Source organism: Sceloporus undulatus, chromosome 6 (assembly GCF_019175285.1).
Source record: "Sceloporus undulatus isolate JIND9_A2432 ecotype Alabama chromosome 6, SceUnd_v1.1, whole genome shotgun sequence".
NCBI lineage: Eukaryota > Metazoa > Chordata > Lepidosauria > Squamata > Phrynosomatidae > Sceloporus > Sceloporus undulatus.
The window spans coordinates 51,133,245-51,148,169 of record NC_056527.1 but is presented as its reverse complement, the minus strand read 5'-3'; the positions used below and the strand labels follow the sequence as shown (position 1 = coordinate 51,148,169).

Below are 14,925 nucleotides of genomic sequence, written 5' to 3'. Positions count from 1 at the left end.
CAACAACACAATAAAAATGGACTGTAATAATATTAATTTTCTAATTATTAATTACTAACTAGTTCCTAATTATCAACTAGTAACTTATTATTTAAAATATTTTACAAATAATATTAAGAATATCAGTTTCTGATCTTTGAAGTTTGAGAACTGATTTGGCAAAACGTCTAATAAAATATCTCTGGCCAATGTCTAAACTTATCCTCAGAGTCAGCTGTAGATATTGTCACAAATAAAATGAGAAGGCAAATTGCCTTTGTAGAGTGCAAAGTGGAACATTTTTTATGCTTGAGATTGATGACACTACAATTTTTCCAAGATTTTTAACATGCCATTTCCTAATGCATATCATATTTGGCTGCCTATTTCAGACAAACAAATGCATGTAGACAGATGAACAAAGCAAAAAAAATGCTTCTCTTTTAAGCCTCTAAAATATCTCAAATAATTCAATCCTCACTTTGTGATATTTGAGGAAATAGCCATCATACAGACTTTGCAACATTTTGTGAGTATTGTATACTTTCAAATTACAAAATAAAATATAAAATAATAAATAGAATAAAATAAGATACAATATAATCTGAAAAAAGGGGAATTCTCATTAGAACCAAATATATGTCCAAATGTATATTCCACACAGTATAGAACACTATTCCAAAGCCAACCTATCTGCTTGAAACACAATTTATCAATTCCGATCTGTCAAATAATACACCCATTTGTTATAGGAGGATTTCCCCTTAGTCCTATCTGAAATGGGAGTATGCATTTAGCATGTAACTCAGCACTGAATTCTCATGCCATTAGGAAGTTGTCCCACTGTTATCATGCTAGACAGTGTTATACCACTGTCATCACGTTAGACAAACACACCCTTGCATTTCTTGCTAGAGAAATAGCATTTAATCATGTTTGTGAAAAAGTAATCCTTAGTGCTCTTTGCAGCAGTACATATATTGGGTAAAGACATCTTTGTGTCAACCTTACTCAAAGCATAAGTATAGATATCCTGTCACATATGTCTTTGCTATGCACAAACCATGCCTTTTGACAGTAGTGAAGCCTTATACTTAAAGATACAATTAGACTAAGATTCACATCCCCATAAACTGGCCAACAGAGAAAGCACCATGATTCTGGCTACTTGCAGGTTGTAAAAATTGTATTTCCCCCTAATTTTTAAAAAATGATTCTGCTAAGCTGCAATCAGACAAATCTTGATGTAGAATTTTGATGTAGAATCAGTCATACTTCTTGAAGCTATCACCAATTTGTTTGGTTTTTTTAGAAATATAAACAATATTTAGACATTTTCTCATCTACAAGACAATGTGTCACAAAAAGTGAAATGCTCCTAGATTTTTCAGTAAGAGAAAAAAAAAATCATTTGTGTAACCCCCTCCAAAAAAGAAACAATGCTTTGTACAAACAAAAAGAATTCACAACTCCTGTGTGAAAAACTCTTGAAAAAAGGATAAAAACTCTCAGAAGCCTACCTAGAATGAGAAAAGTTTTGAAAGGTTTTTGTTCTTATATGCAACAATGAAAGAGCCAAAGAGTTATATCTCCAGTTTTATATACACACACTTCTCGAAAAGAATGTTCTTCTTTGTATATAATAGTCATTTTTGAAATAAAAAGTACTTTGCAAGAACTGTACAGAATCTTGTCTTTTGGGGGAAAAAATCAGATTTTTCATCCATTTCATACATGAAAGTATGAAATAAATAAAGATTTATGTGTGCCTTTATGAACACACATACACACACACTTTTTAGAATGAGACTCCCCCCTTTGCCTCTAATAGTCATTTCTTCTCTTTAAAAAAAATGTTAGTGACAGAATCTTCATTTTTGTCTTGGTTTCACAGAGCACTATATGTTGTTTATTAAAGGTCTCTGCTGTTCCAAGAAATATCTGGCTGCCAATGATGGCAGCAACACTTAATTCCAGAGGTTCTTGTTGCTAGCAAGATGTCTTGCTTTTATGATATTTCTGTTTGCAAAAGGAATGGCTGGAAACCTGGTTTGATTAGAGATGTGGCAGATGGACAGCTACAACAGAGCATAAATTCTGGAGACAGCTCATCAAGGGAAGGAAACAGCAGCAGCAGCAAGGAAGGCTGTGTGATTGAATACTTTGAAACTAAACAATGGATGTGGTGGTACCGGTATGTCTGAAATAACAAGTGATTCACCACCATTATATACAGCCTCATTTTTATTACAACTACTGATAAAATTCTTTTAATTATTTCAACTGTGAAGATACCAAACTACTTTGCATATGGGCACTGTACATCTGCACAATTGAAAAGCGGGGAAATAAGACAATAAGAAAATGCTTTGCCTTCTAACAACCTTGCATAGAAGCTATTTGGCCCTAAACAGTGTCTTCTTCCATCGATTTTTTAATGGATTTTTCGGGCTATGTGGCCATGTTTTAGAAGAGTTTATTCCTGACATTTCGCCTGCATCTGTGGCTGGCATCTTCATTCTCTGAATGAAGAAACTCTTCTAGAACATGGCCACATAGCCAGAAAAACCCACAAAAAAAAAAAAAAAAAAAAACTATGGAAGAATACACTGTTTATTACCTGGTGCATCAGGGCCAAATAGCTTCTGCAAACCTTCAACTTTACAGTGTATTCTTCCCTTTGCCACCATGAAACTTTTCAGGAGAGGCCGCTGGAATAGCCACAAGAACAGCAGGAATATGTAAGGAACAATGCATAGAAATTACATATTGTACTCCGCTCATTGCCACAGTATTTAACATCCACTCTTACTTTTAAGAAATCCTCCCATGTTCATGAATGGAAGACGCAATGTCTGAATGTGACCATTTTCCTTTCCTTTTCTTATCAGCTTTTCCTTCCGAACTGTCGTATTACATTATAAGCATTTGGGCATAGACTGTGTTTTATACACAGCACCTATAAAAGTTTGAGAAGAAATAAGAGGATTGCTTGGATGTTACAAGCAGCCAAAGCTACAGTCATAGTCTATCCAAGCAATGGTCCCGTCCCTCCTCTGACAACCCATCCAATCCTATAGTTAGTTTAAAGCAAACCAGCTTCAATACGTGTCCAAATGCAACAGCAAGCCACAGTTTTAAAGAAACGGAAGCATAAGATGTTAGCCACAGTGGAAGAGGAGATGGGAATACACTGTGTGCCCAAGGATTGCTATGACTTCTTCATCTTTGTTATGCATCATATCAAACTTATAGGTAAGTATGATGTCAGAAGGCAGATGATCAACTTAAGCAGGTCATAGAAAGTATGTCATTCATTTACAATAAAACCAAACAGCCATAAATCACCATTTATTCCAATTTTGCCTACAGTCCTAAGCATGTATTTTAGTAAGTTTAATTGAATTCCATGGAACTTACTTTTGAGTAGACTGACACAGGATTGCACTGACAATTCTCCAAATTCTATAATCTACAGAGTCAAATATGGTGTAATTCAGGGGTGGGAATTGTGAGGTCTGTGGGTCACAAGTATCCTGCAAGATTCATTTTTGTGGCCCCTGAACTCTGGGTAAAAAGTCTGAGAACTGCTGCTCTCTCTCTTTCTTACTAGAGGTCCTCCACATTACACAATTGTAGTAACATGATTCCGCTTTAAATGCCATAGTTAGTGAGGCATGATGGCAATCTGGCTGAGAATATTAAAGACCAATTCCTTAAAACAAACAAGCAAACAATGAAAATGAAAATCCCAGGATTCCATAGGATGGAGCCATGACAAAGTGGAATCCTCCAGCAAATTCTCTTCTCCCCACTTTCTGATCTTTGCTTGTGGGTCTTTCTCCTTCTTTCTGTTTGCCTGTAGGCACCTTCTGCAACCTTCACCTTCTCTCCACTTGCCTTTCCTTCTTACCTCCCCCATTCTTTTTTGCTTTCCCCCTTGATTCTCTGATTCTATTTCTCTCTACGTGTTTTCCTCCACTCTCTGTTCACCTTGAATTTACACTGTGAACAGTATAATATATAAGTTAAAGATATAATATTTGGTCTGATATTTTGCAGGTACAAACTTAATTCATCCATTCAAGTGGTAACAGTTTCTTGAGGACTATGGTGGGTTACAGACCTCCAGAAAGTATGTGATGAGCGCGTACTAGGGTTAGGAAGGGGCGGTGCTTCCGCACCCCCCTAAACCTAGTACGCGCTCTGCGCGTAGAAAATGGTGGCGGCCGTTCCACACGGCCGTCGCCATCACTACGTCACGACCGCTCCAGGTGGTGCAGTTGTGACGTATTGGGCCCGCACCAGGGCGCCTAGGGCACCCTTTTCGCGACCCCGGAAGGAGCTCCATTTCAGAGCTCCTTCTGGGTTTGCGTTGCTGGGCGCAGCCTTCAGACGGCTGTGCCAGCGACGCAGAGGAGAAAGGGGCCAAGCGGCTCCTTTCTGCTCCTCCCCACCGTCGCTGGGTGTCCTTGGGGCTTGAAGCCCCAAGGACACCCCTTTCCAGGCCGCAGGGAAGCGGCCTTTTGCAGCTTCCCCACAGCCTGGAAAGCGGCAGATCGGGGCCTCGGAGGCTGCTGGTCTGGCAGCTGAGGCTCCGATACAGCGGGGAAAGGGGCGGGTGCACGCCGCCCCAAACGGGCAGTCTGTAACCCACCTATGTTTCTAATTTATTTGTCCCAGACGTTTGTCCCGGAATTTTGAATCACTTACAAGAGATAGAAGTTGCCAGACAGTATATGCCATTCTGGCTACGAAATTAAGAGTTAAAGTCAAAGGAAACATCTTTCTAAGTCAAAGTCAAACCTTTTTAAGCTTTGGTTTGCCTAACTGATAAACTAAGGAAAGGACAACATACTACAGCAGAAGTAATAAGGCTAACGAATGATTAGTAGTTAAAGACTGAACTATGATTGATGTGAAGAATTAGGAAGTTGCTCAGCTTGGTGAAAAGACTTTTCAACCATCATTCTTGCTCTTTTCAGTCCTCAATCCTCATAGTTTTAAAAAGACATTCCTTCTCTTTAGAATATAAATCTTTCCACCATAATGAGAATTAGAAATTCAATCCTTTAGACACAGAACAAGACATGAAAACTGGGCTTCTATGGCATATTATCCATTCTAACAACCAGTTTCTCAAAGTTAGTTCGACATTTATGATTACTTAGTAAATGCCCAGCTTTTTGGAATAAAAAAGTTGTTCTCCCTTACTAAAACAGGCTATTGAGATGTTTAAACTTTGTAAATCTGCAGCATCTTCAATCCAAATATTTTACTTATTTATTAAAAATGGCAAATTGTCTTGGGTAAAACACTCTCAAGGTGGCTTCTAATTCTCCATATGAGGAACTGGTGCTCATATTCATTCCCAGGCTCTGGATTTTTTTGCATATTGAAGAACGAGAGGTTGTGCTTTGCTATGGAATAACCACTAAGCAACTACTTCCTCATAAAATGAGCACATGACTGGGAGAAAAAGGAATTGAAATGGCAGAAATACTGTTTTGCTATACTCCACTATTAATAGTCTGTAATATCTCCATATCTACTAAGTAAGTAAACAGTTATGGACTAAGTAAGGAAATATTGTCTGTTAGGACAACATGATGACTCAAATGTATTTCTCAAAACATACTTGTCTAGTTTCATCCCTGTCACAGATTTAGTTGTAAAAGCTTCAGATATGGTGAGATTGTCATCACATCAATAGTTTTCTACCATTTGTTTGAAACAGTTTGCTATCACATCAGTGGTTTTATAGCATTTGTATGAAACAGTGATTATATGGGCTCCCTAAGGATATTCTGGGCCAGTTGCAAAAACAAAAGAAGCACATTTTTCACCTCCTTGTCTTGATGCTAGAGTTTACTCAGTTTGCAAAATATATAGAGAAATGTTTCATCATTCTTTCAATTTCACTGAAGACCTTGTATATCCAAGAAAGAGAGGTTGTGCATGTTATACTGTACTAACACAGTAATAGTCTTTCAAAGTGAGCCCCAACATTCAGGAGAATGATGAACTCCTGATAAGCAACTCTTTGAGATACGTTTTTGCTTTGTGAAGGTTAGGGCTTACCTTTTTCACATGTGTTTTCTGACATGTCAGAGCTATTCAGTCCACAAATATGTGGGGAGACAGAGAGACTGAATGAAAAGAAATTTATAGCTTAAAAACTAAACCAAAACCTGATATTTTCAGTTAGTATTTTTATAAGGTCTTAGCCTTTTTCAAGGCTAACAAAATAAAAAAGGTCTTTTTTCCTGAAAAAGGAAGTCTTTGCATTATTTTTCAAGTAGTCAAGCCTTATTATGAGGCATACTTATAGCCCTCTATTGCTTAGGTCCAGGCTCTTTAAAGGGTTATATCTTCCTTTATGAGCATATTAGAGTTCTCTGCTCTTCTGGTGAGGCCCTTCTCTCTGTCTCACCACTTTGTCCAACTTATTTGGGGGAACAAGGGAGAGATCCTTCTCTGTGGTTGATCTCAGATGTTGGAACTTCAGCCCTAGCAAGGTCAGGACAGCTCTGTCCCTATTCTCCTTCTTCCAGCTAGTTAAAACATGCTTGTGCCATCAGGCATTTAGAAACTAAATGGAGTGAGGTATTAATGATGTGCTCTGCGGTTTTATAGTTTGTAGTGTCTTTTAGTTCCAGCATGTGCTTTACAGACAATAGTTTGTACTCAGGACAAGAGAGATTTTATTCAAAAAATCAACCACAAACAGCTGAGTAAACTTATCCACGGGACAATGTAAATACTGTACCCCAACTCTTACCAAAAACATAACCACCCCCTTGTCTGAATGGAGTAAAGAAAGGTGAAAGGTTAATCCATCCTGGGAGAACCTAAAAGAAGCACCGACCCCCCCCCCCCTCCTGTGGCACCATGTCTGGTCTTTTTGAATGCCTAGGTGGAAAATGTCAGTTGCAACTCTTTGGCACTTCCCCTCAAAGGAGCACCTACAGAGTAGAAGAGGTTGGCCCATCTCTCAGGTTCTCCCAAGACAGACTAAGCTCTTGCCTTTCACCACTTTGTTCAGAGAAAGGAATAGTTCCTTTGTTTGACAAGAGTTAATAGCGTACCTCAATTCTTGCCTTTTCATCCTTTTTTGACATGTGCATTTTCCTAGTCCCAGCAGTGCCTGGTCACTCCCCTGCACATCACACAGCCACCATTTACCACAGTAAACTCCTTATCCATTCAGCTTTTAGGTTGAGCACAAACAGTTATGTGTGCCAGGATTTTGTAAGTTCTTTGGCACTGTTTTTCTTTGCTCCATCTATGACTACCTTTGTTAGAGACCCCTATGTTTTACCCTCAACTTACCAATGGATCAAATCAAAATCCTTAATTTTGCCCTCAAAATCTGTCCTCATCTTATATATGAGATCCACTTATAGTTGCATATATATGGTAAATCCTGAAGGTTTTTAAAAGCCGTGTATAAGACTCTATGTGAGTGTACATTTCTGTGGGGAGAGGGGAAGCACCTGCTGGCTGGGGAATTCTGAGAGCTGTAAATGAAAAAAACAACAACTCTTCTAATCTTTGCAAGGGGTTATGCACTGTTGAACTCATGTTGATGACATGGCTTTCACAAGAAGCACCATAAAACATGGAATCAACATTAGCAGTATATGAATTTGAATATGAATTTCTATAATAATGCGGAAAACATAGGGAATGGCATTTTATATGCTTACAGAATTCTAATTACATCTTTTACTATTGTGTCCTTTCAAACTAAGAGCACATGCTGGGCATGCAACATGGTACACAATCATGCTAGGAAAATGCACACATCAAAATTCTTACACGCAGAACAAATTAATGTGTCAAAAATAATGAAACATTGGCAGTTTCTGGGGCAAGCATGGACTGAAGGGCCTCAACCTACCTTGATGCAAAAAGAGCCCTCAATTCCCATTCCTGCTAATTGCATTAATAAATGTACCGTGGCATGCCTTTTAAAATGAAAATGTATGATACATTTACAGTTACTGTTCACAGAAGAGAAAACACAAAGTTGCATTCTTCAGCCTGAAAATACTTTATTAAAAATGATTTGTTGTCTCCAAATTGTTATTTTGGGCCAACATTTTAAAAGTGGTTATTTTAATCTTTAAATAACAATGACATTAATAGACTGAATTGACAACTACATTCATGGATCAAGCAACCATTACAGGTTCATATTATTTTAATATATTTGAGGAGGGTAATTGGTGGCAAGCTGGCCAATTTTTAGAAATTTCAATTGATTTTTAACCATCTAAAATAACACATTATCCCACTTTATTAACAATTAACTCATCATTCATCATTCTCTGTAAAACCCACCTTCACTCCCTACTTAGCATTAATGAATTAATTCTGATGTCAGTGTGTTAGTTTTAAAATTGAAGTTTCCAAATGCTGTTTTGGGGGGTGATACACTGTATCTTAACCTGTTTTCCCTTTACTTGAACAGCACTGTGCTGTAGTGTGTTTAGAATGTTGGACTTAGCTGTGGGAAACTATGATTGAAATCCCCATTCAGTCCCAAAGCATACTTGGCAAGGCATTCACTCTTGGAGTGATTTTCCTTACTTTGAAAGAAAAGCCTGATCAGACCCCTATTTCTTCACATAGCTTTCTCTGGTGTGTTAACAAATCCTTGGCATAAAAAGTAAATAGATTTGTCTGCTGTCTTACAGAAAGAAGTAAAATAATGGCTTTTTGTATATTTCTTTGTTCCAGTTCGTGAAAACCTCTGTTGTATCTATTTAAGTTGAATAAACCGTGTTCTTTAAAACCGAGAAATTCAGGGCCTTTTACACTTCAGCAATTATACTGCTATTACTCCATTTTAACTGCCATGGCTACATCCTGTGGAATCCTGGGACACAGTACTAGCAATAGCAAGTACATTTCTATACCAGTTATCACTGCACTTAAACATTCCCTAAGCAGTTTACAATGTGTAAGCTAATGCAATTTAGGGAGCATGCAGTTAAGGGAGGGCTATCTGAAATTCACAGATCTCTAGTGTCTCTTCAAGCTAAAAATCCCGTGATTCCACAGGATACAGCTATGGCAGGTAAAGTGGAACCATAGTGCTTTAACTGTACATTGTGAAACTGCCTTCAAACCAATATTCTGTGCAACTCTGAAACAGCTTTGACATGGCTGAACATATTTTTATACAGTACTAATATAGGATAGAAATATTGCTGTTGTCTAGACTTAGTGGATCACTTATGTTGTGATACCCAGTTGACAGGTCTTTGTGGTAAATTCTTTAAAGTATTACATCACTATGTTTGAAACACAAAATGTGGTGAATCTTGATTACAGTTTAGGGAAATAAGCAGATCATAAGTTGCAGGTTGAAGGTGGCTTTTTCCCATAAGCTTCAGTTAAGAAAGACCATAGTTTGTATTCAGAACTAATGGTCAGCGAAGACTAGTTTAAAACTGAAACAAAGCCTTTCAAACTCTTTGTGATTAGAATGAAAGACAAAAGAAGAAGGGAAAGGCAAAATGTTTGTTCATGGGACAGCATACCAGGTGTAGACAATATACAGGATGAGAGCCACATGTATGTATCCCCTTTTTCTTATAGTCTTCGCCACTTCCCTTACCATTAACTGTTGATGGGATGATAGCAGCAAAAAATCCTTATTTTCCTTTGAAAACACACCTTTAAAGCATCTTGTTTTAAATCCAAATTGTACTGTAAGAAGGTTCTGCATTCCATGTTCTGAACTGAAATCCTTTGGCTTAACCACACTGCTAAAATTCAGTGATGCAATAGCTCATTCAGTGGGTTTGTGAGTTTGGAGGAGCAATGTGGCATCAACTTCCAGAAGTTGTGCATGCCTGGAAACCTATAGTTTAGTGTTACATCTAAACAAGGCCACTGTCTGCCTGTGCCATAATAATCTTAGATTTTGTCAGCTCTCTCTGTCTGATCAAGAGAGAAAGACGAGAGAAACAAGCCACATTTCTGCACTACCCTCTTACAGTGCTGCTATTCCTCTTTTACTGCTCTAGCTGCCTCCTGTTTCATTCTGAAGCTTGTAGTTTAGTGAGGCCTAAGAGCTCTCTGGCTGAGAATTCTTATTGCCCCTCCCTGAACTGCAAATCCCAGAATACAACAGAAGGCAGTCAGAGTAGTCAAAAGTGGAATAGAAGCACTATAAGAATGTAGTGCAGTAATCTAAAAAGAGAAAAGTTAATTGTGGTTATGTGTTTATTTCTATTTTACATGATGTGCAATGTTTGGTCAGAAATCTTTAGATATTTCATAGTTATAAACAAAGAATATGTTGAAAATAGGATGATAAATATATTTTAATTCAAATGGAAATAATTCTGTGCAGGCAAATCCAGTTTCCTTTGCATTTTTACTCAAGGTTTTTTTTTTTTAAACGTACCACTTGTTGAAAATGTTTTGTAACTTTACTGTCAGGGGTTGTGTAGTCTCTTCCATAATTATGCACATAATAAATGCACTATGAATGAATATTCACCTTATTACTGGATAAATCTATTCAGTTACACCATTAAGCTCCATAGCTACTAAAACATTTGTCAAAGTACTGGAACACAGCACAATCAAAATTCTTAATGTATTCTGATATAAAATAACCAAACTAACTCTATAAAAGAAACACTGAAGGATACAGTATATTTTAAGAGATGTTTTGTCAGCTATAAAGCACCTGATTCCACTCCTCATCTTTTTAGCATTAACCATCAAATATGAAGTTGTAGGTTTTCTAGGCTTTAAGTATTCAAGAAAAAGCAATGAGATAACTTTACAGGACTTTTTGTGCTGGAGAAATGGCCACATAAACATGCAACTACTGGCAGCTATTATGTACAGTTATTCTGCAAACAAAAATGATGCTTTATCTTCAAAACTAAACAATGAATTCCATTTACTAGGAACAGGCAATTGATAATTCCAAGGAGGTTCCCAGTTAGTGTTATGGAATGATGTCCAACATCCTATGTACATTAGTCCGCACCTTATGTACTTATGTCAGCTTGTACATGAGTGATTTGGCATGTAGTAAAACCTATGTTGCTAGCCCAAGCCTCCTCTCAGCATGATCCTTGTGAAAACTGAATTGTCAAAGACACACCACATATACTGTATCATAATCTCTGTATTTTTACATTAAGCCTGTAGCTTTGGCCATTTATTCAATCCACATTGTACCTGTTTTAAATTATCTTCATGTTTTATTACATGGACCCAGAAAGGAATAAAAAATAGTCCCTTGCTATTTTCATAGATCCTAAAGAAGTGGGGAACTAGAGCTGAAGATAGCCCTTTCATTCTTCACTCATTATTAGCACCCTGCAAATCAAGCAGACATTTAAAAAGATTTTTAAAAAACTAATCCAAAAGATCATCTCAGGATCTGTTTTAGCCTCCTACTAAAACAGAATCTTCTCAATGATATCTCCACAATATCTTGCATATGTCCATAGTGAAATCAATGCACCACACTTCATAAGGTACAAATGTATACAATAAATCTGTGCTCACTATAACTGTGTATAAAAAACACAACAAAACACAATCTCCAAAAAGGCAATGCTTTTATTGGCCAACCAATATATAGAAAATACAGTTGGCCCTGGGTTTCCGCAGACTTGCCATCCACAGATTCAGGCATCCATAGAGGGCAAGCCCACGTTGCCCCAATGGTGGCACATGAATGTGCATGTGGGCACGCCACCAATAGGGACAGCAGAAATTTCGTTGTCCCCAATGGCAGCTGAACTACTTGCATGCATCACCACTAGAGACAACAGGGGCTGTCCCTAATGGCAGCGTGGCACAGGCACATGCACATGCTGCCACTGAAGTATTGTTGTCCCTAATGGTGGGGTGACCATGTGCACACACTGCCATGGAGACAACAGAATTTGACCATGCATGTACAGATGTTGGTATCCTGGGGGGAGGGTCCTGAACAGATCCCCTGCAGATGCCAAGGGTCGATTGTACATCATGCAAGCTTTCCAGACTTCACTGCCTTCTTCATCAGGTAAGATGTTAAAAATCAGTAAAGAATTGAATTTTGAATTTTGTCATATTTAGTGCCTGGTTAACATGGCTAATCCTGAATATGTGCCCTGTATATGGGAAGTGGTCCTAATTATCCATCATTCATAATGCCTTCAGGATGGCACTTATTGTAAAGAAGATTGTTGTACAATCATGTAGAAGAAGCTAAAATTGATAATTCCAAGACTGGGAGGAAATATTCCAATTGTGGATCATAACTGTTGCCTATATGTGCCAAATGAAATGTCATTTCAGACATAGAGCTGCAGTAATAACCCACAATGCCATATGTTTCCTTATAGGGACGTCACAGTGAATTAAATGAAGCATACTCTTAAGAAACAGCAGAAAGGAATTATGTTTGCATACCATCCTGTGTTGTCTTATAAACAATTGTAAGGCCTGAATTCTTCTAATCACTGTGAAGTTTATTTGGATCAGGAATGGCGTACATTGATGGGAGGTGAGTAGGATTATTCACTGTGAGAATAGTCTTGCTGACTGTGCTCATTAATCAGGACTACCAAAGTAAAGGGTGTTTGTTTATTTAAAAGATGACTTAACTGCTGAGTAGTCGCCTCCATAGAGCTCACCTGCTGAGCTGTGGTCCCTGCAGAGCTCATCCCCTGATTTCAAAGGAATGTAAATTTAAGAAAGCAATAGATCTGTATGCAAAATAGTTGGCCATTGTTGCTTTAGTGCACACAGTTAATTGAATACATAAAATGAAAGACATTCCTTGATTAATTTGATTCCCCCCCCAACCAGCTACCCCTCCCATGCAACTAATAGCATTTTTATGATGGATTATGTTAATGTTCTTTTGACCTAGATAAAGAAAAAGGTACCAACATTTCTACAGATTATTTAAAGAATCTATTAGCCTGTGGTCCCATTTCTGGTTCAGCTTCATGTCTTGTTCAAGTTCAAGCTGTATTATTAACTTTTGACTGGAGACTCACATGTTTTGATCTGTTTTTACTACTTATAAATCACTACTATGATGGAATTACTTGCGGTCCATCATCATCATCATCATCATCATCATCATTGTCACTATTGTTATTAGCACCCTGTTTTCTTCCCAAAAACTGGGAGTGAAGTCTACAGTACATTGTTCTATAGTATACACAACGTTCAAATCTGCCTATACTCCAGAATAATAAAACTGACAGTTTTCATATCATAGTATATGGAAGCTGCCAACTCTAGTAACTGCAGTAATAGGCAGTTAGTGGTAGTGAATAAATTAATTTGGTTTACATTTTAATAAGACTCAATCTTTTAATATAAATTGACCTAATTCATATTTCCCAAAGTAATACGTGGACCAGAATGCAATTTCCCCTTTGGTCTCCACACTTCTCTGAATTTCATGACACAATTTCCTGATTAAAAACCATTCGTCAGGAAAAACTGTGTATCAAAAGGGATATTTGTGGTGATGGCGGTGGGGGGGAGATGCTTGGAAATATGTGTCTGGTAAAATTATATAAAAATATGCACTTCTAACTAAGGCAGACATGGGATGCAACTAACTTGTACTTGAAAAATAAAAATGTTATGGGGAATGACAAGAAATGTATTCATCACACCCACATAAGGCAATGTGTTCCTTTAATGAATGGATTATTGCTTTAGTGTTATGTGCATGCACACATGCGCACACATACACAGAGGGATACTATTTGTAGGAATGAGCGAATCAACCTAGCTTTTGTCTTTGTCATTTCCAAAGGAGTTCACTCTTGAGTTCATTCTCTTTCATTTTCACTGTAATCTGTTATACCAAAGGGGAGAAAACTCATGGAAATTTGCATTTAAATACTTACTTATTTAAGTAGCAATGGTCTCTTACTATACTATGCTGTTACCGAGAAGCTCACGATTAATCATATGAATGGCTAAGAACATAAATCCCCCCCCCCTTAAAGGAAGGTCTTTGAGGGAGAATATCTTCTATATTCAATGATGCTTTAATTGAAAAGTAGACTAAATATGCTAAACAATTCATACATGCAGAATGGTTATCTCATAGGCAACAGATGTAAGCATACAGGCTAGGACACAAATGACAACCCTAAACACCTTTAAGGGCTTCACATAAAGACTCAGTGCTAATGTTCAAAGTTCTTTCTGTTCTATAAGTGGTTTGCCTGCAAATTTAAAAAAAACATTTGCAGGAAATGTTTCTTCATTCATAATTCTGACACACAAAGTGTGATGATGAGCTACTGTCCTGCGCAACAATTTCTTAGAGCCTTTTCTGTTGTATATGCCTTCAGATACTGAAACTAATTCTCATTGGAAGAAATTTTATAGAAAGAAATGTGATTTTCTCACAGATGGTTGAATCTTTTAGCTGCATTATATTTTAAATTAAATTAGGAGCAAAACTGTCTTCTTGTTTTTGCAGATTCAGGGTGGTGGCTTCCTTGATTGAATCACCAAAGTGATTTTACTCTTTTCCTACTGCTTTCTACTTTACCAAGCATTATTGTATTTTCCAATGAGTCATATGTCATTTCATGATTTGTCCAAAGTACAAAAGCTTTTCAACTTATGGTGAGAATTCAGGCTTGACTTGCTCATGGACCCATTCATTAGTCTTTCTGGCAGTTCATGATACCCAGTGCCTCCTTCTGGGAAGAAACAAAGAGGACTGCGAGGCTGGAGCTTGGGATGAAACCACTCAACCCCCATCCATCTGCCACTGAGAAATAAAAAATAAATAAAAGGGGGCAAGCGCAGTTGGTTGCCTTTCTCCTTCAGGAGGTGGAAAAGATGAAAATAAAGGCTGCATCCACACTGCAGAAAAAATCTGCTTTGAACCCACTTTAACTGCTCTGCTCTGTGCTATGGAATTCTGGGAAC

General features: G+C 37.6%; 1 protein-coding gene across 5 annotated transcripts in view; it reads right to left on the bottom strand.

The window, feature by feature from the left end:
* Nucleotides 1-14,925, bottom strand: part of RBMS3 (RNA binding motif single stranded interacting protein 3) — an 809,235-nt gene that overhangs the window by 50,478 nt on the left and 743,832 nt on the right. The window lies entirely within an intron of this gene.